This window comes from Vicugna pacos, chromosome 19, assembly GCF_048564905.1.
Source record: "Vicugna pacos chromosome 19, VicPac4, whole genome shotgun sequence".
In the NCBI taxonomy this organism is placed as follows: domain Eukaryota; kingdom Metazoa; phylum Chordata; class Mammalia; order Artiodactyla; family Camelidae; genus Vicugna; species Vicugna pacos.
Window position 1 is genome coordinate 25477049 of NC_133005.1, and position 27193 is coordinate 25504241.

The 27193-nt window shown below is 37.9% G+C and overlaps 2 pseudogenes; both read right to left on the minus strand.

Moving 5' to 3' along the window:
• Positions 1 to 5935: 5935 nt before the first annotated feature.
• LOC102542203 (large ribosomal subunit protein P1 pseudogene) lies at positions 5936 to 6274 on the minus strand (annotated as a pseudogene).
• A 5863-nt stretch (positions 6275 to 12137) lies between these two features.
• On the minus strand, positions 12138 to 16507 carry LOC140687510 (large ribosomal subunit protein eL29 pseudogene; annotated as a pseudogene).
• Between the last annotated feature and the right edge of the window lie 10686 nt (positions 16508 to 27193).

The following is a 27193-nucleotide window of genomic DNA, read 5'->3' on the forward strand; positions in this document are numbered from 1 at the left end:
CATGATGGCAGAAGTAATGGTATGTGACTTCCAAGGCAGGGTCATAAAAGGCAGTGCAACTTTTCTCCTGGTTTACTCACTCTGAAAGAAGCTAGCTACCATGTCATGAGGACACTCAATTATCAGAATGGTTAAAGCCATGTGACGAGGAACTTAATCTCTCCACTAGTAGCTAGTGAGGATCAGAGATCTCTTGGAAAAAGGTCTTCCTGCTTCAATTAAGCTTTTAGATATCTGCAGCCTTAGGAAACATCCTTTTTTTTTAATTGAAGTATAATTGACTGACAATATTAAATTAGTTTCAGGTGGGCAACATAGTGATTCAATGTTTTTGTATGCTACAAAATGATCACTATGGTAGGTCTAACTACCATCTTTCACCAGGAAAGTTATTACAATATTATTGACTATATTACCTATGCTATTACGTCCCCAAGACATTTATTTTATAAGTGGAAGTTTGTACCAATTACTCTCCTTTACCTACTATATTCCTTCACCAGTTTGTTCTCTGTATCTATGAGTTTGTTTTTGTTTTGTTATATTTGTACATTTGTTTTATTTTTCAGATTACACATAGAAGTGAAATCATATGGTATCTGCTTTTCTCTGTCTTATTTCATTTAGCACAATACCTTTTATGTCCATCCATGTTGTCACAAATAGCAAGATTTCAGTTTTTTTAATGGCTAAGTAATATTCTGTTGTGGAGAGATAATTTGATAAACAGATGGATATAGACTTTTGAATCATTGTGTTTACATTTTCATTCATCTCCAGGTATTTTTAAATTTTCCCTTTGATTTCTTCAATGACCCTCATTGGTTGTTTAATAACATATTGTTTAAACTCCATGTGTTTGTATTTTTTCCAGTTTTTTTCTTGTAGTTGATTTCTAGTCTCACACTTTTTGTGGTCAGGAAAGATGCTTGATTCACTATTTTTAAATATATTGAGACTTGCTTTGTGGCCTGTCATGTGATCTGTCCTGGAGAATATTCCTTGTGCACTTGAAAAGAATTGTATTCTGCTGCTTTTTGATGGAATGTTCTGTATGTATCTAGTACATTCATCTGATGATCTAATACATCATTTAAGGCCAGTGTTTTCTTATTGATTTTCTGTCTGAATGATCTGTCCATTGATGTATATGGGGTGTTAGAAGTTCCCTATTATTACTGTGTTATTATCTATTTCTTTCTTTATGTCTGTTAATATTTGCTTTATATGTATTTAAGTGCTCCTATGTTGGAGATATATATATATATATATCATTATATCTTCTTATTGGAGTGATCCCTTTATCATTATGTAATGCCCTTCTTTATCTCTTGTTATGGTTTCTGTTTTAAAGTTTTTTATCTGATATAAGTATTACTACCCCAGCTTTCTTTTTGTTTCCATTTGCATGGAATATCTTTTTTCATCCTCTCACTTCTAGTCTATATGTGTCTTTAGATCTGAAGTGAGCCTCTTGTAGGCAGCATATGTATTTGGGTCTTATTTTTGTATTCATTCAACTATTCTATGTCTTGTGATTGGAATGTTTATCCCATCTACATTTAAAGTAATAATTGATAGGTGTATACTTATGGCCATTTTAAAAATTGTTTTCTGGTTGTTTTTGTAGTTCTTTTTTGTTCCTTTCTTCTTCTTTTGCTCTCTCCCCTTGAGATTTGCTGACTATTTTCAGTGTAATATTTGGATTCCTTTCTGGGTGTGTGTGTGTGTGTGTGTGTGTGTGTGTGTGTGTGTGTGTGTGTATTTATTATAGATTTTTAGTTTGTGGTTACCATGAAGTCCACATATATGTATGATTATTTTTAAATTGATGATCTCAAAATTTTTAACACATTCTAACAACACAGCATTTTTACTCCCTTCCCCACGTTTAATGTTTTTGACATCATATTTTACATCTTTTTGTTTTGTGTATTCCTTAACTACTTATTCTGAATATAGATGATTTGATTTATTTTGTCTTTTAACCTTCCTACTAGATTTATAAATGGTTGATCTATTACTTTACCATATGCTTGCTTTTACCAATGAGATTTTTTCCTTTCATTAATTTTGTATTTTCAGTTGTGGTCTTTTCTTTTCTGCTTAGAGAAGTCTCTTTAATGTTTCTTATAAAACATGTTTAATGGTGCTGAACTTTTAACTTTTGCTTGTCTGTTAAATTCTTGATCTCTTTTTCAAATCTGAATGATAGACCTGGTGGGTAGAGTATTCTTTGTTGCAGGTTTTTTCCTTTGACCACTTTGAATATTGTACTACTCCTTTCTGGCCTGCACAGATTCTGATGAAAAAAGTCAGCTGGTAGTCTTATGGGAGTTCCTTTGTACATTACTACATGCTTTTCTCTTGCTGCTTTTAGGATTCTCTGTCTTTAATTTTTCCATTTTAATTATAATGTGTCTTAGTGACTCCTTTGGGTTCATCTTGTTTGGGACTGTTTCCTGAACTTGGATGTCTGTGTCCTTTCCCAGGTTAATGAAGTTTTCAGCTATTATTTCTTCAAATAAGTTCTTTGTCCCTTTTCCTCTCTATTCTCCTGGGATTCCTACAATGTGAATGTTAGTATGCTTCATTTTGTCTCAGAGGCCTCTTAAACTATCCTCATTTAAAATTCTTTTTTCTTTTCAGCTTGGTTGGTTTACATTACTCTGTCTTCCTGTTCACTGATCCTGTCCTTTGTATCATTTAATCGACTTTTGATTCCTTCAGTGTGTTTTTTATTTTAGTTATTGCACTCTTCAGCCCTGTTTGATTCGCCTTTAATTTTATAACTCTGTTAAACTTCTCCCTGTGTTCATCCATTCTTCTCCCAAGTTCATTGAGCATCTTTATGACCATTACCTTGAACTCTTTATCAGGTGGATTGCTTATCTCCACTTCACTTAGTTATTCTTCTGACGTTTTGTCTTTTTCCTTTGTTTGGAACATATTCCTTTGTTTCCTCATTTTGCCTAATTCTCTGTATTTATTTCTATGTATTAAGTAGATTGGTTATGTTTCTCAATCTTGGAGAAGTGGCCTTATATAGGAGACAGCCTCTGAGGCCCAGCAGCACATTTCCCCTGGTCACCAGAGCTATATGTTCTAGGAGTGCCCCCTATGTGGACTGCATGGGCCCTTCTACTGTGGTGGGGCCAACTGCTGTGAGTGCATTGGTAGACAGGACTTGCCCCTGTCCTGCTTGGCTGCCAGGCCCTGCCTCATTCAGTGGTTGTCGTCCTGTTAATGGGGAGGGTAGGATCCCAGGGTACCTGGCTGCATGGCCTGGAGGTTCCCAGGGCTGATGCAAGCTCACTGATGGATGGGTAAACCTCCGTGGCTTATAGGCTAGAGAGAGCAGCATCTCCTTCTCCACCCTTCACTGGGGTTATGCACAATTAGAGGTCAGAAAGAAATGTGAAAAAAGAGGGATCCAATACCCTGGTAACCTTCACTTCCCTTCAAGTAGATCTAAATTCTTTATATTATGACTCTATTACTCACTTTTACAAAGAAAGGAGCTTTCTTTTTCTAAGCTTTTCCCTCTTTTCCTCTTTCAAGACTGGAGTCCTTAATCCTCACTTACTGGATTTTGCACTAATACCTCTTTTCCTTTTCCTTCCTCAATCCCAGAATTCATACAGAGACAGCTTGGAACAAAGCATTGGCTAGTTTATAGATGTTAAATACTCTCATTCAACCCCCAAGCATGATATTGGCTATTGCTTGCTCAAGTTTTTTAAATGGAAATTTATATTGGTTTTCTGGTTATAAAGAGAATAAAGGTTCATAAAAATGAAACAATAGAAAAATAAAAACTTAAAGTTCTCCAGAACTTTTATTATGCATATACAGATATACACATATGTTTTTACAATACTGGCATCATAAAATGCATTCATTGTCTATAATTTTTTTCAGCTAATAAATTGTAAGTCTTTTCTATGTCAGTACTAACAGATCTATCACAGTATTATTAAAACTGCGCAATAAAGGGAGGTCATAAGGTCTGGAAAAATAGTCAAGAACACATAACTGATTTATTGATATGACATTGTAGTACAAGATATGTTCAGTGATATTTCGTGATATGTTCAGTGTGTTGTCCTTCATTAGCAATGTGTAGTTCGATAAGCTGTGCAAAATTGCAATAAACATGGTACATAAATACAGTATTTTCATTAGTCCCTACACATGCATCTGAAATGCATTGCCTTAGCATGCATTGCCTTAGTTGATTGTGGCCTTCGTTTCACGTACTAAGCCTGTTCCTTTGGTGTACACCAGAAGAAGTAACCAAGGGGATGAGTTTTATCTGATTTTTCAATTAATTTATGTTTCCTGAGTCTGTGGCCACTCTGTATATCATTGTGTGAATATACTGTAATTTATTTAATCAGTCTTCTTTTAATGGACATTTAGGTTGTTTCCAGTTTTTCAGAATTGTGTATAACAATGTGGTGAACATTCATATTCATATATCTTTGTGGATTTAATTTGATTATTTCATTGAGCTAAAGAAGAATTAATGGGTCATAATGAATGACATTTAAAATTTGATGTTATTGCCAAACTGTCTTCCACAAAAGTTGTCAGCTTACATTGTCACTAACATTTGAATCAGCTTATATGCCCAACTACAGTACATGAGACTGATTCCCCACAAATTCACCAACACTGAGTATCATTAATTGTTTAAAATTTTCCAATATGATTCCTATTATTGTTTTAATTTGAATTTATTTAATTTTCAGTGAGTTGAGGATATATATTTCAGTGGTTTTAGCTTATTTACTACATTGTGCAACAATGGTTGTTTTTGTTTGTTTTTAGTGGTTTTCATTATAAAATAAAATACATACAGAAAACCACACACACACAGAGCTTAGTGAATTATTACAAAGTGAACTTCTTTTTAACCAGTACCCAGGTCAAGAAATAAAACTTTGCTCCCCAAGAAGCCTTTCTTGTACCTTATCCCAATCATAAGCACCTTCCTCCTCTCAAAAATAACCACTATACTGACGTTTGTAATTTCCTTGCATTTCTTTATAGTCTTATCATCTGAGTATGATACTACAATTTAGTCTTGCCCTTTTAAAGTAATGTATTATTTTTCTTTGCTCTATATTTTAAAACTCTTTTAATTTGTAGTTCTTCTTCATTCCTTTTTTTCCCCTTAGAATTTATCTGTTGAAGAACATTATATTCTAGATACAAGTCCTTTGACAGATATGTGTATTGTGAATATCTTCTCCCAGTCTGGTTCTTACCTTTTCACTTTCTTAATGGTGTCTGTTAATGAGCTCATAGGCTGACTCTTGTTATTTCATCGTACATTTTGTAATTTTTAAGAGATTATCTTTGGTAGGGCTTTACCTCTAAATTCTGTATGATCTGTGTTGAGATTTCCCCTCTAGAGAGATTTAATATTTGCTCTTGTCAAATGCCTGAATGTAGGAGCAATTTTTTACTTTAATATTTTGTCTTGAAGGTCCTAAAAAGATGTAGTTAGTGTAAATATGATACTCAAACCCACCAGAGGATAGGCTTACAGTTACAAACTCTAAAGGGAGACTTCTTTTCATGCAGAGCAAGCTAAAAGACATACTTCCTTGTTGTCTCCCTGCCTTTCTCTCTCTCTTTCTTTCTTTCTTTCTTTCTTTCTTTCTTTCTTTCTTTCTTTCTTTCTTTCTTTCTTTCTCTATTTCTTTCTCTCTTTCTCTCTCTTTCTTTCTTTCTTTCTTTCTTTTTTTCTTTCTTTCTTTCTTTCTTTCTTTCTTTCTTTCTTTCTTTCTTTCTTTCTTTCTTTCTTTCTCTCTTTCTCTCTTTCTCTCTTTCTCTCTTTCTCTCTCTCTTTCTCTCTTTCTCTCTCTCCCTTTCTTTCCCTTTCTTTCAACAGCTCAGCTTTTTATTAAATGTGTTCTAAAGAGGTTTAGTCAAAAAAGCCAAAACCCATATCACCATCAGACTCCTCGGATTCTTCTTTCTTTGCTTCCACTTTCTTCTCAGCTGTGGCAGTAATGGTAGAGAGGGCAGGACCTCCTGCTGGTGCAGCACCAGCTGCTGGGGCAGGTCCACCAGCCCCTATGTTGCAGATGAGGCTCCCCATGTTGATGTTGGCCAGAGCCTTTGCAGACAAACCTGGCCAGAAAGGTTCAACGTTTATAGCTGCTGCTTTAATGAGGGCATTGATCTTATCCTTCATGACCGTCACCTCATCATCGTGCAGGTTAAGTGCCGAGTAGATGCAGGCGAGCTAGAGTGAGGCCATGGCGCAGGAGAGTTCTAGGCCGGCACTGCCGGGCGCTGTGCTAGTTGCCAGGTGAAGTGAGGGTCTCACCCCAAAACTGCCTTAGCTTCCTCAGAAGGATCAAGCACCTTGGTGGCAGCTGAGGAAAGGGTTGTTGTTTTTCTTTGATGATGGAAAAACTCTCTTCCCAATTTTCCCTTGGCATCCTGCTTCATTTTCTGTCCATGTGTCTTTTAAAACAGCAGGTCCTTGATTACCGAGACAAGCAACTTCCTTCACTCCCCCATCTGTAAGATCAATTCATATATTTACCCTACAGTTTTAACTATTTCTTTATATTTAGTACCTTGACTTAAAGAAGAAACTTTCTTAGGAGTACAAATGTACATTTAAAATAATGTTCATGGTATTTTACTCAGCAATTTTAAATGTTTTGTAATAGGGGGGTTTTCAGAGAAGTAGACTGAAATATTGGTAGAAATACAACATCAAACATTTCTGTACCCATCAAATTATTCCTTTTCTCATCTCCTCACAGTCCTTTGGGAGAAAACACGTGATAAAGTTGTGAGGGCCTCTCTAGGAAATACAGACTTACTTGGAGTCTGAAAAGTCAAAACGGTGTAGCATAACTGTCCTCATTAAGATTGTATTTAATCCTTGAGGATTTTATCAACATTTGGTTTTGCTTAATTTTACCCACATCCTCTTTTTCTCAGAAATGGGTGTTATGGAGGCTCTAACTGGCTTCTTGAACATCAAACAGCTCTTAAAAGTAAAACTGTAATGGATTGAATGTGAATGAAACAAACCAGGTTTAAATTTCCATTGAAATACATATGGATTTAATAATTAGCTGGAAAGCTCTTCATAATTAAAAAAAAATGTTTTAGGATAATGTTCGCGGTGTTAGAGAAATGCAGAATGTTGCTGGATTACATTATCTCAGCTTACATATTTCCTCTGAAACTCTCATGTCACAGCTGTAGACCACATAGTCCCAACTAGGAAGTGAAAAAGCCTAGCAGTTTTTGGCACGTGGTAAGTATTTAAGAAATTTTACCTAAATCTCTATTTTTTCTGTGTTTGAAACACCCCTAAGCTTATTACTATGGGAGAAACGTCTTTCATACCTGCCCTCAGGAGTTCACGGTCTAGTAGAGGAGTCAGTGTGCAAACAAATGAAAGCCATAGAATGTGCAGGGAACGATATAGAGAAAAGGAGGGGTAATTACTGCAACCTAAAGCAATATAGAAGGTCGGCCCAGGTGATGCTTGACCTGAGTCCTAAAAGAAGAGCTGTTTGCCCCCTGGACTACTATTAGGAGAGGGATAGCACGTGTAAAGACTCAGAGAAGGGAAAGCAGCTTGGAATTTGGGAGGAACTACAATTGAGAGTGGTTCAGTGAAGGACAGGGTTGCAGGGACAGTTAGAGATCTATATAAAGAGGAGTTGGGTTCCAAGGATCTTGGGTTTTATCCTGAAAGTTCAATATTTTTATTATTATCACGGCAGCTCAGCACTCATTTTATGTTATATTTTTAATATCACTGTTGTCAAGGCATAATTTATATACAATAAAATGTACCCACTCTATGTGTACATCTTGATGACCTGACAAGTTTATATACCTATGTACCACTACCACTCAATCTATAGAATTTTACCTTTATCTCAGAAAGTTCCCTTGGGTCCCCTTCTCAATCAATTCCCCCTAGCTTGACACGCACAACTAGGCAACCACTATAGATTTCTGTCAATATAAATTAGGTACGTCATTTTTTAAGTCTTAATTAAGTAGAATTATGCAGTATATACTTTTTTTACATGAAATACGTTGAACTTTAATAATATGCAGTGAAGTACAAGTTAAAAATACAACATGCCTTTTTTGCTAATCATAAGGGGAAAACATTTAATTATTAACAGTAACACTAAGAATCTAATTTTATATTGTAATTTCCATCTTCAAGGATTTAAAAATCTCTTTATGCCTAACTTCATTTAATTAACAAGTATTTATTTATTTATTTTTACTCTTGACATGTTTTATGCAAAGAAATCAAACACGTTAATTGTTGGTGCTTCAAATATGTTAAATTACTGTGTACTAAATAAATACTAGTTTTGCTATTGTTTAAATTTTTCTTTACATTTAAAATCTACAGTAAAAGAGATTTGAATGTTGTGACAAACATTTTTAAAGATTGTAGAACAGTTGTAATTTGCTTCTTGATTTTTGAGATTCTTTGCTTTAAGCTTGTGCAGTCATTTTTACGTTCCTCATCACCATGTAAAGCAAGGACCAAGTGTACTGTAGTATATACTCTTTTTTTTTAAATTTTTTTACTGAGTAATAGTTATTTTACAATGCTGTGTCAAATTCTAGTATACAGCACAATTTTTCAGTCATATATGAACATATATATATTCATTGTCACAATTTTTTTTTTGCTATGAACTACCACAAGATCTTCTATATTTTCCCCTGTGCTATACAGTATAATCTTGTTTATCTATTCTGCGTTTTAAAATCCCAGTCTGTCTCTTCCCACCCCCCACCCCCTTGGCAATCACAAGTTTGTATTCTATGTCTATGAGTGTTTTTCTGTTTTGTATTTATGTTTTGTTTTGTTTTTAAGATTCCTCATGTATGAGATCTGATACAATATTTTTCTTTCTCTTTCTGGCTTACTTAGAATGACATTCTCCAGGAACATCCATGTTGCCGCAAATGGCGTTTTATTGTCAGTTTTTGTGGCTGAATACTATTCCATCATATAAATATACCACATCTTCTTTATTCAGTCATCTGTTGATGGACATTTAGGCTGTTTCCATGTCTTGGCTGTTGTAAATAGTCCTGTTATGAACATTGGGGTGCAGGTGTCATTTTGAAGTAGGGTTCCTTCTGGATATATGCCCAGAAGCAGGATTCCTGGGTCATATGGTAAGTCTATTCCTAGTCTTTTGAGGAATCTCCATACTGTTTTCCACAGTGGCTTTCCTTGCTTCCCTCTCCCACTCTTAATGATTTAGATGTCTTCTTTTACAATTTTGTTTATTCTTTTTGTAATTCATGGAAGTTATCTCCTTTCCAGTTATGAGTTTCTCATTTTTGTAGCATCCTGCTTCTTTTCTATTTAGAGTAGACCTGTCAATATTTCTTTTAGCATGGGTTTAGTGTTGCTAAACTCTTTTAGGTTTTGCTTGTCTGTGAAGTTCTTTATCTATCCTTCTATTCTAAAGGATAGCCTTGCTGGATAGAGTATCCTAGGCTGCATCTTTTTCTCATTCAGGACTTTGACTATATCTTGCCACTCCCTTCTGGCCTGTAGTGTTTGTGTAGAGAAATCAACCTTATGGAGGTTCCCTTGTAATTCACTCTTGGTTTTTCTCTTGCTGCCTTTAGGATCATTTCTTTATCCTTGACTCTGGCCATCTTGATTATGATATGTCTTGGTGTGGGTCTGTTTGGGTTCTTCCTGTTTGGGACCCTCTGAGCCTCCTGTACTTGGATATCTGATTCCTTTAGGTTTGGGAAGTTTTCAGTCATGATTTCTTCAAATGCCTTTTCAATCCCCTTTGTTCTCTCTTCCCCTTCTGGAACCCCTATTATACATAGATTGGCATGCTTTATATTATCCCATAGGTCCTGTATATTGTTTTCATTGTTTTTGATTTGTTTTTCTCTCAGCTGTTCTGATTGGGTGCTTTCTGTTGTCCTGTCTTCTAGGTCACCTATTTATTCCTCTGCATTATCTAGCCTGCTTTGTACAGCCTTTAGGTCAGATCTCATCTCAGCAAATGAGTTTACCAGTTCTACTTGGTTCTTTATAGCTTCTATTTCATTTTTTGACATATTTTATATCTCTAAACACTATTTTTTTAATTTCCTTCAGTACTTTGATCACTCCTTTTTTGAAATCTTGATCTAGTAGGCCATCAATGTCTATTTCATTGATTGTTCTTTCAGGGGATTTCTCTTGCTCTTTTAATTGGGAGCGGTCCCTCTGCTTCTTCATATTGCTCATATCTCTCTGACACTGTGGCTTAAGGAGTATCAGTTATCTAGTTCTCCTGGAGATGGTGTCCTCTTAATGATTTTATCGAGAGGTCTTTGTGTCTTCGCCCTGTTTTGTGAACTCAGCTTGCTGTTTCCAGAGGCCCTCTGTTTCCGCCCTCCTCTGTGCTGCTCCCAGTGGCTGTCGGCTAGCAGATCGTGCCCCCTCCTAACACTGGGTCAGGAGCTGAGCTCTTACATGGTGGGCAGGTGGGTCACTCCCCCTCCCAATGCTGCAGTCAGATGCTGCGCTGAGGGGAGGCAGGTGGGCAGATTGCGCCCCCTCCCAGCACCGTGGTCAGGTGCTGCGTTCCTGCCAGGAAGGGCAGTGGCTGCCCACCCAATCCCGGCACCAGTTGCTCCGCTGCTTTGTGCAGCTGCCTGCTCTGCCTCCGGTCAGCGCTCCGAAGGCAGGCTCGGGGAAGACTGTGGAACGGCCCCACCCCTGCTCCATGCCAAATCTCAGCTCCTTGTTTGTCTTGGCTGCACAAGTTCTCTGAGGTGCCAGGGCAAAAAGATCCTATCTGCCTCAGGCTGTAAACAAGTCTCAGTCCTGCCCAGGAGGTTGCAGAGCCCCCAGGTGTGGATTCAGGTCTCGGCCCCGCCCCTATCCCCGCCCGGGTGCTGTGCACAGGAGGAGATAGAGGCTGTGGCTGCTCCCCGCCTCTCTTCTCATGAGATGCTCCAGTAATGGCGGCACAGGTCTGAGGAGACAAAGGCTGCAGCGCCCCTCCCCCAGGGCACACCAGCCGTGTTGCTTTGCTTTTTTTTGCAATTTATGGCGAACCGAGGTTGTTCTGCTCCGTATCCCCTCCCAGCCACAGCGCGCAGCCCCCTGCAGTCCCCCAGGGCTGCCTCAGTGCAGCCACTCCAGTCCTCTGCTTGGCTCGGGCGGCCTGTCCAGGCCTCGGCTGCAGGCTCACATCTCAGGCTGGGTGTCGCGGGGACCCTTTGTGCCCATTTAACTCAGTTTTATCAGTTAAGGGGTGCTTGGGGCAGATCTGAGCCTTGGAGGCTCCCCCTCCGTCCCGCTGGCCTCTCCGTTGGAGAGGGGCAACCCAGCAAACGAGCACCAGTTCTCCTTTGCTGCTCCCTCCCCACGGGACTGGTCCCACACTGTTTTGCTTTTTCTTCTTTCTTTTTTCCTTTTCTCCTACCAGATTTTTAGCATCTTTGTCTTTTGAAGAGGGTGACGTTCTGTCAGAGTTCTGAAGATGCTCTGGTTGGCTGAGTAGGTCCGTAGATGTGAGTTTTGGTGTATTTGTGGGAGAGGGTGAGCTACAAGCATCTTTCTACTCTGCCATCTTGCTTCTCTCTGTAGTATACACTCTTGTGTCTTTTTCTCAGCATGATGCTTTTGAGGTTCACCTGTGTTATTGTGTATAACAGTAGTTTTATTATTATTATTATTATTATTATTATTATTATTACTGAAGTTTCATTAGATTTATATACCACATTTTGTTTATCTAATCACCTTTTGGTGGACATTGGGTCGTTTCCAGTTTCTGGCTATTATAAAGGTGCTACAAACATTTGTGTGTTAAGTCTTTGTCAGTACTCACTTTAACATGTGTTGTAGCTAATAAAATTTCTGTAAAGACCCTACCACCCCACCACCTCTAGCCAAAGTATCTGTGTGTGTTGCTGGGAGTGAAGGAAGGGCAACATGGAGAATTTGTTTCCGGCCAGGACTATGATTGTATCTCATTCCCTGCAACAGTAATTGGTCCAAGGAGCAGACATATGACCAAAGAAAATTAGAGTCTTTTCTAAGAAGAAAGAAAATATTTTTTTCCACTTAAGTTACTAAAATGGGACTATATAAGCTTGAAGCTGCCATATCTTTCTTTGCTGGTGGCATAGAAGAAGCCCTTCTCTGATAGGAGAGAGTAAGAACAATGCATGGAGAGAAATAGGGATGGGGGAAGAGAGAAAGAGAATTCTTACTTCCTTCAGGAGTTACTTATACCTGAGAGGAACACCCATATTTAGACTGAATTGGAAATCCAAAGAACCTAATTAAGGAAGAAGCTGTAGGCTTCTTCTAGAGGAGGAGGAGAAAGACATAGTGGAGACAGCTGAAACTCATGAATCATGTTCTCAATGTCCTGAGTTCCATAGTACCAGCTTTTTCTTAACTTTGAATTAACAAGGAAGCTGCCAACCTAAGGCCTTGACAAAGAGGAGTGAGTTGACTTTTCACTGTAGAGCAAGGAGATCACTAAGACAGAGAACTGTTTCCCTGCCACTCTTTCCTCTCCACTCATCTTCAGTTCAGTTCAATAGATATATATTGATATCTGCCTATGAATGGACCAGTGTGATGGAGTTTGGGGATATAAACATGAATAAGACAGCCTCTCCCTTCCAGGACATCACACATTACTAGAGGAAGGATAACTCATTCAGCCTGGAGGTAAGGGCTGTGAGGAGCTAAATCTTAGAGGATAAAATGAGAAAGAGACAAGAGCACTAGAGGCAAAGATATGGAGACAAGAAACATTTAGTGTTCTAGAGTATATGGTCAAATATAGGACATAGCCAGAAATAATGCTGTAGAAGCAGGAGTTGGGCCACAAAGGACCTAGAATGCCACACTAATAAGTTTGTATTTTGTGTTGTAGGCATTGGGAAGTTGTATTAGTTTTTGAGGGCTGCTAAACAAAGTACCATAGACTTGGGGGTTTAAACAACAGAAATTAATTCTCTCACAATTCTGGAGACTAGAAGTCCAAGACCAAGGTATCAACAAGTTTAGTTTCTTCTGAGACCTGAAAGCTTAGCTTGCAGGTGGCTGTTTTCTCCCTGTGTCTTTACATGGTCTTCCCTCTGTATATGTCTGTGTCTGAATTTCCTCTTCTTATAAGAACACTGGTCAGATTGGATTAGGGTCTACTCTAATGGCCTCATTTTGACTTAATTATCTCTTTAAAGACCCTATTTCCAAATAGTCACATTCAGAGGTACTAGAGGTTGGGACTTCAACATATGAATTTTTAGGGGACACAATTCAGCCCATAACAGAAGCCATTGAAGGATTTTAATCATAAAGGGCATGAACAGATCTGTACTTCAGAGACATTACTGGTAATACTGTGGGTGATGAACTGAAGGAGGACAAGATCAGAGGCATGAAGGCTTGTTAGGAGGCTTTTGGAAATGTCCAGGCAAGAGATAATAAGGCTTGAATTGGAGAGCCTACTCACAGACTGCTGCCTGATTAGAATATAAGTCACTTCTGGATAGAGTAGCCTGTGAATAGTTGGTGACTCTTCTCACTAGGACAACTTCTGCTATATAAGATGTTTATGTACATTTGCTTTGAAGGAGAAGGGTAGGTGGAATGAAGCAGGAGGAGTTCCCTGAAGGATTCTTTAACCACATTATGGTTTTATAAAGCTCCCTAAGTTCAGATCTTGTTCCTTTGTCACTGTTCCTGTTCCTATTCCTACTCTTGTTAGGGAAATTTATTTTTGCTGTGGTAGAAAGAGCACAAATTATGGAGTTGTGGCCTACTTGGAGCCTTAATTTTGGCAATTACTAAGTGAGTAACCTTAGGAATGTCATTTTGTCTCTCTGAACTTTGGTTTCTTTTTATGTAAAATGGGATGATAATAATAATACCTACCTCACAGATTTGTTGAAAAAATTAAATGAGATCATGAATGAAAATTATTTTGTTAAGAGTTGTACATTTGTTATTTATTCTCCTTGGTACTCCCAAAGGATATTTTTTATTATGACTGTAGGTGGTAATGGGAAGCAGATATTCTTTATAGAGCATTTGGTGGCTATAATTTATCGAGTTATCTGCCATGAGCCCTAGATGTGAGCCCTAGATGTGCGCCCTTGAGTACCTCTTTCTTCTGATCCCCAGGTCACAGGAGTTGTTTGGGTAGTAGTTGTATCAACATTTGAGAAAAATATGACTCTTCTCTGGGCTATTTGGAACTGATTACCAGGAAAGGAGAAAAAAATGCAGTTTGTTTTCAGTAAATGCTAGAATTTGAGAGGCATGTTTAATACCACTAAAACAAAGAAATGGGAGAAAATTGAGAAAAGCAGAGAAAAAAGGGGTGAGAGCCACAAGAAGGAGTATGAAACAAAAGGCAAAATCAGAAAATGAATTAGAAATGGAAAAAACAAAGACTTTCCCAAAATGTCTCCTATTTCAGTCTTCTTATTCATGTCTCATTTCTTTATAAGAACCTCAAGGGAAAGGAGAGGAACTGTTCTTTTTAATATTATTTATGTATGTGTCTGAACAATGTCAACTCATAATTAATATTGATGTTAGCAAGAAATGAATCCTGGAAATTTTGACTTGGGTTTGTCATTATATATAATAAGCAGTATTTCTGTGAACTGTATATCTCACTCAGTGCAAACATAGAATATATATCCCCTTGACGTTAGAGTTTACTTAGCTTTTTATAAAGATGATCTAGTTGATCAAACATATAATGCTTCTAGAAACCATACCTCAGAGGCGAATGTTTCTTCACAGAATTCTGACATGTTTTCATATGAGAAAACTTTTTCTTAAACTTGAAACTGAATACTAACAATATTCCTTGAAAATCCTCCAGTTTTTTTTTTTTTTAATCCTACCTCCCAGGTTTATTTGTACAAACAGCACAGGAAGACACGACCCCCATGCAGACAGTAGCCACAGAGTCATACCAGTCTTTCTATCCTCACATCCACAGATGAAGGCCACCACTCTGGAGCTTTTGGGAGCCTGAGCCTGAGCCGAAGCTGCAGCTGCAGCCTTGGCCTTAGTTTAAGCCTTGGCCTTGGCCTTTGGCCAGCAGAGCCTGAGACCCTTGGCGATGTGGGCAGAAACACGTTTTCTGAGCTTGGGGTGAGCAATGTAGGCAAGTCGACTGAGCCTGCGGCTGTGGCCCTGTGGGATCTTGGGCTTGACCTCCTTGGGCTTTATGAGAACCTTGATAGCCCCAGCACATACACTCATGGCCTTGGCGTTGTTGGCCTGCATCTTCTTCAGGCCCTTCTTGTTGTGCTTCTTGGCAAAGTACATGTTCCTCAGGAACTTGGGGTCCACCCCCCGTAAGAGAGTCATATCATTGTGATTGGGGTTTTTGGATGCCGTTTCTATGCCATTTTCGGGACTGGTTGTGCGTGGTGTGGTTCTTGGACTTGGCAATGTCTGCACCGGGGCCTGCAGATCCTGAAGCACCTGGGACCAGAAGGGAAAAAACCTCCAAATTCTTTTATAAAATAACTAGAAAACATAGCAGGAATTAATCCCCAGGTGAGACCTGGGATTAATTGTTCATTCATTCAACAGATACATATAGAACATGAGGCTTTTTGTCAGATGCTAGGTGAAGAATGGGAGAATAAAGTATAGACCCTGCCCTCATGAAACTTACAGTCATGTGGGAGTTAAATAGTAAATAAATATATAAAGATACATATAATCAACAAATTGTGACTTTTATGAAGGGAAAGAACAAGTTGCTATAAATGAGAATAACAGTGGAGATTTTAGATGTGAGTTGGTGAGTTGAAATGACATTTAAACTGCAACCTGAAAGATGAGTAAGAGTTAGTCCTGAGAAGAGTGGGGAGAAGGTAGTCTAAGCAGAGGAAACATCATCTTTATAGCCCTGAGCCAGAAAAGGATTATCAAGGAGTTCATCAAAGGCTCATGTAGCAGATCAAAGGTAAAGCTCAGTTAATATCCTTCTCTTATTTCTTCTGTCCTTATAATTCATACTGACTAATTGCTAAGTGTTTTGGATATGTCAAGGCTGAAATAACTGCTAACAATTGAAACAGAGCTACCTGAGATCAGGGCTAATCTGTCCCTGGTGAGGACAAGGAGATTCAGGGAGGGAAAAATCTAATTTAAGGATCTAGTATAAATTTTATTTGGTATATCATTATAGATGGATTACTTAAAATTTAGATATTTGGGTTTTTCTTGATGCTCCATCATAGTTTTTGTTGCTATGTGAATTTTCCTGGTGATCTGGTAACCTGTGTGGTTCCTGTGTTCCCTACTTGTGTTATTGCTACTCCTATTGCCATCACCATCTTTGTGACAGTTTCCCAGGCCAGGCACCTTGGAGCCATCTCTGACTCTTCTGTCACTTTTCAGGAACAATAGATTCCACCTCTGCAGTGTCTCTCCATTGAGTTGCGTCTGGTCTATTCTCATGGTCACTGACTACTCCCAGGCTCTCCTACTCAGTTCCTTGGCTCCAGCCTCATCCAGTTTAATCCGTCCTTCAGGTTACTGCCATGTTAATCTTCCTTGAGTACTGTTCTAATTCTGCCCCTTTCTTAGCTCTGACCATTTGTTCTATAAATAAATGCCCATAAAGCTGATTCACCCTTAAGCCTCAGAAAACATCATCTTTAAGATTGCCTCAACCTTTACTCTTGTTCAGTCTAGAGTGCTTCTTCTCCCATCTCCCACTCACTGTCTGGACATTCCAGTCCTACAGTCTTACATTCTTTTATTTATGCATTCATTCATGCATTCATTCATTCATTTATTCGATAAATATTTATTGAGTGTCTATTATGTGTCAGGCACTGTGCTAGGCACTGGAGATACACAGTGAGCAAGATAGATACATTCCCTGCCCTTATGGAGCCCACATTTTCACAAAAGGGTGGTAAAGTTTCAACCAAAGAAATATATCAAGTTAGAATAAGACAGGAACATTTCCTTCATGGCAGATTAAATAAGTTCCTCAGACCCTTCAAGCTGAAAGGCTGTATTTGAAATTATATTGAGAGGCTAGTGGACCAAAAGTTACTCATCATTGCTCTAGTCTAGGGTAATAGAAATAAGGTTGGAGAGGTTAAGACCAGGTCATGGGAGGCCTTGAATACCAGACTAATGAGTTTTAAACAGTTTATAGATAATGAGGGGGCATCCACTTTTTCTGTTTCCTTCTTAAAATTCATATTATAAAGAACTGTAAACATTCTTCATACCCAGGCTTCTTCAAAAAAAAGCTGGAAAAGGTATTACCTATAATCTTTGTACTAATCTTTGACTAATGACCTACACTTCAAGTTGTTTCTTTTAATATTTGCATTTTAGCCAGGTTTTGTAACTTGACACCTTTTTTCCCTTAATAGTGAGATCAGAGGCATAATAAATGGCAGAAATCAGGAAGTTAAGCCATTAAATTCCATATTCATCTGCTTCCCAGGCAGACCAAACTGGAACCTCCTAAATTTGTTCCCCAGAACCACTGGGATCGGAGCACCATGTATCTTCCTAGTCTTTTCTATATCTGTTGGCCTCTTTGCATTCTCTGGAATGAACAGTATCCTCCAGACCCCTGCCAGCCACTCCTCTGAGAGAAAAGCCCAGGAAAAGCTCTCTCCCCTCTGCCTTTACATGCCCTTTCCTCCCTCTTTCTAAGTCTCTATTTGGTGCTACTTTAATCAATATTTAATGACATGTTCATACCATAATTCTCCTAGCTAACATCCTGTAACAGTATCTTTTTACTGCTTAAATTACCTAGACTGATAATAAGGAGATTTTGAAAAAGAGCTTTTTTGAAATCAATCCTTCTTCCTCATAAGCAATATCATTGAACCCATAGGCAATTAATTATGGACACAGTCATATTACTTTAGTTTGTCATGGGTTTACACACACATCATGCTTTTGTAATTATTTCCAAACAACTTCCTGTCTACTCCCAGCCTATACAAGAATTCCCACATGTAACTTTTCTAGTCACAGTAGAAGTAGCAATATCTCAAACCATATCCATTTGCATTCCTAACTTCTAGATTTAAAATACCCTCTTCAGAGCCTCCTGAGCCTCAGCTACTGAGGTACCAATTTGAACACTGTCTGAAAAAATGTCCAAACTAGCCATTCCTTTCTCTGTCATACAACTTGGCATTGTGTTCTCACTATACTCAGTCCCTTTTCAAATCTTCTTTATAACTTTTTCTAGAAATGCCTCTTCATATCACAGGAAGCACAAAGCTATATGTATTATATAATATATATATATATTTTATTATATATATATATGTTCTTATTGTCACCTTCATTCAAATATTAGGATAAATAGCAGTTTGGACAAAAACCAAAAACCCAGTTATATTTTAATTATCTTAGCCTTAGACAGACTGGAGTTAATTACAACCCATACACAAATCATGTATGATTGGGAGAATTAGGTTGTTTTAGCACAAGAGGATGTGGTACAAAGGATGGAATTTTGTCACCTATTCCTAAATTTAGGCTTCTTTTGCTAAAACTGCATAAAAGCATGTGTCAAGAGAACTCAGACCATGATTGTCCTGGGACTTGACAGCAGGGCTGCACTTCATCATTCTGGGCAGCTCACATCTTGGGAATTACTGTTGGAAAAACGTCTTTGTGCTGTCTCACAGACATCTGCTTTGGAAGGGAGATTTGGATGAAATAAAGTTTCTCACAGACATCTGCTTTGGAAGGGAGATTTGGATGAAGTAAAGTTTCTAAGCAAGTAGGTGAAGGCCTAGAAACAAAACACTTTGAAGTGCAGACTGTATTCCTTTCTCCTAATGTATTAGATTCTACAAAATTTAAACTTCCTTTCTGGAAACTGGTACCAGTTCTCTCCCTTGCAGAAAAGCTGTTGCTCTTTAAAGGGATATAGTAATTCACTTTGACTAGAAAGCATCTGAGGAGAGAATAGCTATTCTTCCAGGTTGGAAAAACATTTGTCAAATGTGCTTATGCCTCCTATGGGGTAACTCTGAGCTACTGACAATTTCCTTCTTCTCCCTGAAGCTGAGTCAGACAGGCATTTAACGCCACAGTCCCAGAAAAAGAAGTCTCATTAGAAAGTTCGGATTTTTCTTGCTTTCTAAGCTGTCTTGGCTTATCTTCCCTTCTCAGGCTTGTTGGAATCTGACCACTTTGGAGTTAAGTGTAGTAGATGGAATATGGGGTAACTTGGAGATTCTACTATTAAACTGTTTTTTAAAATGTGTTAGGATTGACTGCCTGCTCTTTTATGCAAAAAAAAAAAAAGTGTCTGAAAGAATATGTTGATTTGCAAGCTTTACTCATCATATTCCATGAATAGTTTACATTTTCTCATACCCCATCCTTTAACAAGAAGTTCAAAATTGAGGAATCAGTACATTCACATTTGTCAGTGAAAATTGTATCTAGCAAGTTACCAAAAATATGGGCGTAGGAGTAATATTTTAATTGTAAAAAAAATCTTCAGATGTACAAGAAAAATCTTTCCTTTTTCTGACTCATAGTAAGATATGAAACTCAAATTGGTCACTTTAGAAAGACAGGATTAGAACTGACAAAGTCATCACCTTTAGATTTAGGAGGTAAATGTTTTAGGGACAGAACAAGGTTAGCACCAGTCAGTAAGGTAAGGACTCCAAAACAGAGGAGTCATTTATTTATAAACAAAGTTTTTCATCCTTCTCATTATTGGAAGTGCCCTACCCTTAAGATCTGGTATTTCTTCAGCAGTCCTTTTAGAGTATGGTTCTATTTCCTGAAGATCTACCAAGAATCCTAGCTAGATCCAATTCTGTTAGCCTAATAGCATGAGGAATTCAAAAGATTAAGTACCCACTTCTTGGGTTTTTACCCCTCCTGTTTTGAGTCATCCAGTCCCTCTCCGAAATGATGACTTCTTCTTCATTCTGGATTTCAACTCTAGTTTTTCCTCTGAGGAAGCTTCTCTGACATTCTCTTTGTGCTACCAACAAGTCCTTCATATGTCACTCTATTTTAACACTTAACCAAGCTGTTTCAACAGTTGTGTGTTAGACAGGGATTTCTCTCAGAGAAGAGGCTCTCATTAATCTTTATATCCCTAGACACTGGTACTTAAGTGTCCATTGAATGACTGAATGAACAAACAAATGAACAAGTGAATGACAGTCACTCTTTTTTTAAATTTTTCCTTAAAGACCACTAGTGACCTCCAAATTGCTATAATTGCTAAAAGACAATTTTCTGTTCTTATCATGCCTTACTTTTCTAGAGCATTGGACACTACAGAATACTCTTTCCTTCTGAAATTCCTCTTATCTCTTGGCTTTAATGACAAGTCTCTCTTGGCTCTCCTCTTCCTTCTCTGTGTACTCCTCAGTTTCTTTACTGACTTTCCCTCTTCTGTAGCACCTTAAATGTTAAGAGTACTCCATACTTCTGTTTTCCATCCTCTTTTCTTTTTCAGTACGTGCTCCCTGGATGACTTAATCAATGGCTTTAGACTCATGAGTGCATGCCTCTGAAATCTGCACCCTCTAATTCATTTATTCCCTCTGAGCAAAAGAAGAATAAATTCAGCTGTATATGTCCATAAGGACCTCAGCCTTAACATGCCCTAAACCAAGCTCCTAATCTCCTCTGTTCTATCTAGCCCCAGTCTATGTTTTTGTTCATGAATCCCCCAACCTGGGGAGTGATACCATCATTCTCCTCATGTCAATATCCTCCATTTCTCCCTTTCCAGTTGTTTATCAAGTCATGTTGATTTTATTTCCATGATATGTTTTAACTCTAAGTCCTGCTATTGGAGAGAGAAGCCAAGTGGAGCTCAACAGTTTCCCTGAACTAAGAAGATAGAGCTGGAGATCTGGGAAGGCCAAGGCACCTAGAATTCACAGAGCAGCATTAGAAGAGGACTAGAAGAGCATATAGAAGAGGACTATAGAGAAAGGGAACATTCTGCAGATGTACAAAGAGTCTCCATTGAGGCTTCATCTAAATACTGATCAGAATATGAATTTAAGGAGACTACCTGAAGCTGGGGAAAGTACCACTGGAAAAGAACAGAGAGCCTAGTTCTCAGAGTACCAGCCCCAAAATGAAATTCACAATGTCTGGAATAAAAAAAAAAGTTATCAGCATGCAAAGAATCAGGAAAATGACCCATAATGAGGAGAAAAATCAATCAATAGAAGCAAATCAAGAATTGCACTGAAGATAGAATTAGTTGACAAATATATTGGAACAGTTGCTATAACTGTCTTTATTCCATATGTTCAAGAAGCTAAAGAAAAGATTGAAAATGTTAAGTAGAGATATGGAAGATATTTAAGAAGACTTCAGTCTCACTTCTAGAGATGAAAATACAACATTATATATGAAAAATACACTGGATGAGATTAACAGCAAATTAAAAGTTTGCAGAAGAAAAGATAAAAGACTTGAAGATACAGCAGTAGAAACAATCCAAAATAAAACACACTGAGAAAAAAGACTTACAAATAAAAAAGAGTATCAATGGGACAACTTTAGGTGATCTAATATAAGTATATTTGGAGTCCCCAAAGGAGAAAGGAGGGTACAGAAAAATATTTGGAGATATAATGACTGAAAAATTTTCAAATTTGTTAAGAACTATAAAACCATAGATCCAAGAAGTTTACCAAACCCTCAACACAAGAAACAGGAAGAAAACTACATCAAGGCACATCATGATTCAATTTCTTAAAGCTAGTGAGAAACAAAGTTTTATCCCCACTGCTTTGGGTTTGGCCCTTTTATATCTTAGCTGGACGTTTATAATAGCCTCCAGCTAATCTCCTTACCTCTGATTTACTTCCCCTTCAGTCTTTTCCTTTTCTTGTCTATCAGAGAGTTCTTCACTGCTCACTGAATAAAATCCAGTCTCTTAGTACGGCATATCTGACCCTTTCCCCTCTCTCCAACCTTAATATCTCCCCTCACAATTGCTCCTATCCTCTAGCGACATAGAAGTATTTGTGGAAAGAGCTGTCCTATCTCTGACTTCTGTGCCTTTGCATGTGCTGTTGCCTCTGCCCTTCCTTTCCTTGGTTTATTAATCTGTGGTCCCCATTAACCTCCAAGTTTTCAGAAGGCAGAGACTCTTTCCTCTCTACAGTGCCTGCTACATAGCTCAATATATATTTTCAAGTGAATGAAATTTTCATTTAAAATTTTATTTAATAACAGCCCATCAGTCTGGAAATCTGTTGTTATACATTTATACGTCAAGACTGAAAAGAAACTATATTTTCAGAAGCCAGAAACATTTCTTCTCAATATGAGATATTTGCTGTTTGTTGGTACATTTGTTTTTGGCTGAAAGCTAGTGATAAACAGAAAGTCTTTACCCCGTTCTTCATCCCCAATGCCTTGGATGTAGCCCTCTTATGTCTTAGCTGGACTTAATTTAATTTAATTTAATTTTAATTTTTAGCTTATTAATGTTCGTGAAAACTTTCAATTGATGATTATGTTTAGAAAGAAGGCTATTAAAATTATGTCATTTAGCATCAATAATACTCACTAGAATGCATAAGAATGGACATGTTTTCTAGATGTCTTAAATATGTGGCAATTTCTTTTATGAATGAGCATTCAGCACATTCCATTTCTGCAAAAAAGATAGGACCTCTTTTGATAATTGCCAGAAAATAAAATCACTGAGAGTATATATTCATTTCCACAAACAATTAGGAACATTTTTTACACATATTCAGAGACTGTCTACATAGGTATTACAGCATGCATGCAGAAACTGGTGGTCCATGAACTGCCAGTGGGCTTGTGGAACATGTCCAGGTGAAGAAAGAAGGCATAGACTAGGACTTTATAAACTGATAAAGTTAACGTTTAAGACCAACTTTATTGACATAAGTAGAAATATGGTTTCATTAAATTGTATTTTACAATTAAATTGTAATTGTACTGGAATTCATAAAAAATGTCATTGGTGAGCTCCCAGTCAAGCAGTGATTCTGAAGTGGGATTGGGGAAGGCATATGACCTTAGGAATATGTATTATAGTTTTCAAGAGCCAGTCATCAAAGTACCACCCTATCCACCCTTAATCTGATTGTGTGGTAGAAGGGTTTTGTTCTCTGGTGAGAATGTGCTTCACATGGAGACTCATTAGTAATGAGAAAGACTAAGATGTTAACTCCAGAGTATAATATTACTGGCCATGTAAAAGGTGCTGTAAGAGTACCCAATTTTATCAGGAAATGTCTGATAAGCAGTGGAAGATATGTACCTTGAATGACATCTCAAATTCTGGCAATATTAATTTAAAAGTCCTCAATTTGTATATGGGAATTGAAGCACTGTGAGTGGGTGAGATCACTCAAAGAGAATATATGAAGCTAGAAGCAAATAATGAACTCATTATTATCATCATCCCAACCATTTATTGAATGATTTTTACTGTATGCCAGTCATAGTACCAACTGCTTTCTATGCATTATCTCATTTAACCTTCACAAAAACCCTAAAAGGTTAGGTGCTCTGGTGCCTTTGGCCATGCTAACATTTTGGAGGCTGGCAGCTGATGATGCTGTATCAAGTGTATCTGAAAAGGAGCCATCAGAGAGACACAACAAGGAGAGAGTAATGTCATAGAAACCAGGGCAGGATAGTGTTTTAGGAAAGAAGAGGTCAGCAGCGCCACATGCTGCAAAGATGCCAAGGAAAATGAGGAGTGTAAAGGAGCCACTGGCTTGCCAGTTTGAAAGGTGATCTTTTGGGAAAAGAGTGGTAAAGGAAGAATGAGAGACATATTATAAAGAGTTGAAGAAAGACTGGGATGTGTAGAGGAGAGGCAGTTGGGGAGGGGTGGAGGGGAAGTTGGGTTGGAAAGGGAAATAGGTTGGAATTTAAGAGAGTGTAGGGGAAAGGAGAAAACAACAAATAGAAAAGACAAGACTAAGAGCCAGGCCAAAGTTACTATTTCCAGAAAGAAGTTGAGTATAGAAAAGAGAGAAAAGATGGAGCAAGAAGGTGTGAGTAAGACATCTAGAGGAAGGGTGAGCTTTGAATAGGGGGAGGGTCTCCTCTTTTAGTGAGATTGAAAGAAAGGAGAAGTAGAAGAGAGAGAAAGAGCTCAGGGGAGCTTATTCTAGGGGGTTCTGTTTTGTTCTTAAAAGTAGGAGGCAAAGTCATCTGCTTCAAATAAGGTGGGCAGTGGACTTGAAGAGAGTAGGAAATGTTGTGATCTGGGGCATAACAACTTATCTTCAAAATGATGAATTCTGATCTTCCAGAGACTATCTGCTGAAGACTTTAAGTCAGAGTTGGAAAATAAGAGAAAGTATATCCTAATAGCTCCTTCTCTTTTACTAAATTAAAAAAAAAATGTGCGTAGACTCTCTAGACAGATCCCTACCTTGGATTTTGGGCATGGGGTTTTCTCTGTGGAGGGAAGGTGGAAAAGGTGGTATGTGGAAGAGTAAAGAAGGAGGGCAAAGAGTGAAGAGTGCTCAAGAGCAGGTTATACACAGTTCAGAAATTCAGGGAAGGTAAGTAGCTAAAAACCCTGTGTTTTCTTCAAACTCTGGTTTGAATCTAAATATGTACGGTGGATAGGATGCCTTCTAAATGTGTTCATTGACAGACTTCTTGGAAATTCAGCTACCTCTGGAGCACTGGGAGAGATCTGTAGTCTTCCTTAGAGGGCAGTGTTGATCTCTCCAGGGTTGTTATTTTAAAATCAAAACAAAATGTCTAATAATGAGTAACTATCTGTAATGAAGAACATATTCGTTTCAAAGTATCACTTGAAATGAACCAGATACTCTATTAGAGGGCTTCCAGAATGTGATCTGACGAACAACTGCATGGGGAGGGGAGTGGTTAGGGATTGGGAGCAGGCAAGAGAATTAATAACAGAGATTAATATATTTACTTGGATCCCACATTAAATCTACTAAATTATAATCTCTGGAATTGGGCCTGAAATCTAAATATTTTATAGATGTTCCAGGTAATTTTTAAAACATTTTATTATAGAAAATTTCAGTCTCATACAAAACCATTATTATACAAAATAATTCTTGGTTACTCTAAAGATCTGTCTACTTCAATCATTGGGAAATTATGAGATTAAGCCCACATTTCCATCTGAGGTTCAAAGGCTGTGTATATCTCACTGATTTATCATCCCCCCAGAGGTTCAAGATTATGCTTATACAATGGCAGGCAGATGTTTTAAACCATGAATGGGTGTTGAATTTAATTTTTTGGATACATATGGAGATGATTCTGTTGTTTCCAACTATATTAATAAAGTTTCTAATGTTGAGCCATTCCTATGATAATCCTTTTTGGTAGTGAAATTAAATTTGATTCTTTTATATTTTATTTGGGATTTTTGCAACTATGTTTGTGAATAAGATTGGTCTGTAATTTTTTTCTTCTTCTCTTACTGTCCTTGTTAGATTTTAGCTACAAGATTTGACTAGCTAATTGATTCAGCAAATATCGTTTGCTTACCTACTATGAAAAGCACAATTTAGTTCTGATGGTACAGTGGTAAATCAGTTAAACTATCCCTGGCATTGCTTTTTTTTCTTTTTAACTTTTGACCTCCTTCACCTGTTTCTCCTACCCCCACCCCCTGACTTTGGTAACCACCAATTTATTCTCTGTATCTATGAACTTGTTCTGTTGTTGTTGTTGTTTTGTTCTTTTTAGATACAAAAGGCTATATATTATATGATTTCATTTATATGAAGTAACCAGAATAGACAAATCTGCAGAGACCAAAAGTAGTTTACTGGTTGCCTAGGGCTGGGGAGTGGACAGAAGGGTAAGGGGGATGAGAATGATTGCTATTAAGTATAAAGTATCTTTCAGGGTAATAAAAATACTCTAAAACCAGATTATAGTGATTGTTGCAAAACTTTGTAGATATACTAAAAACCATTGAATTGTACACTTTAAACTGGTGAACCTATGGCAAGTAAATTATATCTCAGCAAAGCTTTCTTTGTTTTTTTTAGAGAAAGAGCTAGAGCAGGAGTCGGCAATTTTTTTTGTAAAAAGCTAGAGAATAAATATTTTAGACTTTGTGCACCATGTGATCTCTGTCAGAACTACTCATCTCAGCCACTATAGCATGAAAGCAGCCATAGACAATATGCAAGTGAATGAGCATGGCTGAATTCCAAAAAAACTTTTTTTACAAAACCAGTTGTGGGCCGAATTTGGCCTGTGGGCTGTAGCTTGCTAACACCTAAGCTAGAGTGATAAGGAAGATCTTAAGCCATGGAGGTGTTAGAACCAGTTATAGGCCACAGACTGGAATTGTAACAGTGCTACTTACTGCAGGAGCTATCTGGCTTCAGCTTTGGCTTCAACTTTTTCTTAACATTCTGGTATTCTAGCAGTTGGGGATTTCTTTCTTTTGTTTTGTAAATAAACCATGTATTTAAATGTATTTTTGTATTTTATCCATTACTTCTCTGTGCTTAGGTCACGGGGACGTCTTGCCTCAGTTTAGACTGCCATATTGGTGAAAAGTTACAAATATTCTAAGCCCCATTCTTCCGCTAATCTCACTTCTTACCACTCCTTCACTCTGTCAGTAAGCTTTAGCCACACTGGCTTCTTTCCTGCCTTAGGGCCTTTCAAATTGCTCTTTCCTCTTCCCCTAAATCTTAGTGTGGCTGGCAACTTCTTACCATTCAGGTCAAGCATCATTTTGGCCTTCCAAGACTACTCAGTCTAATTTGTTCCTCCTTACCCTGACAGTCTGTCTCACTACCTTGTTCTATTGTCTTCATAACAGAGTGGTTAGGCAGGTGACTTTGTTTCTGCCCAAGCTCTGGGTAGGTACTTTTCTTTGGGGATTCTGTTCATGAGTGGGCAGTGCTAACTGGGCCTCCAGCTTTTACCACGGTATGTTCTGCTTTTGCTTCTATCTGCCCATGGCTTATGTTCAGTCCTGATTCCTGTGGGTTCTGAGGCTTTGGCTTCTACTTGGTACTGTGGATTCCTGGGTATTTATTGTTATTGTTTGAAGGAAATTTCCCCATTTTTGGTCCTTGGCTATTTTTCCTCTTCTTGCTTTTGAGTACAGCCCCAAATTTTAAATATATATGTGTGTGTGTA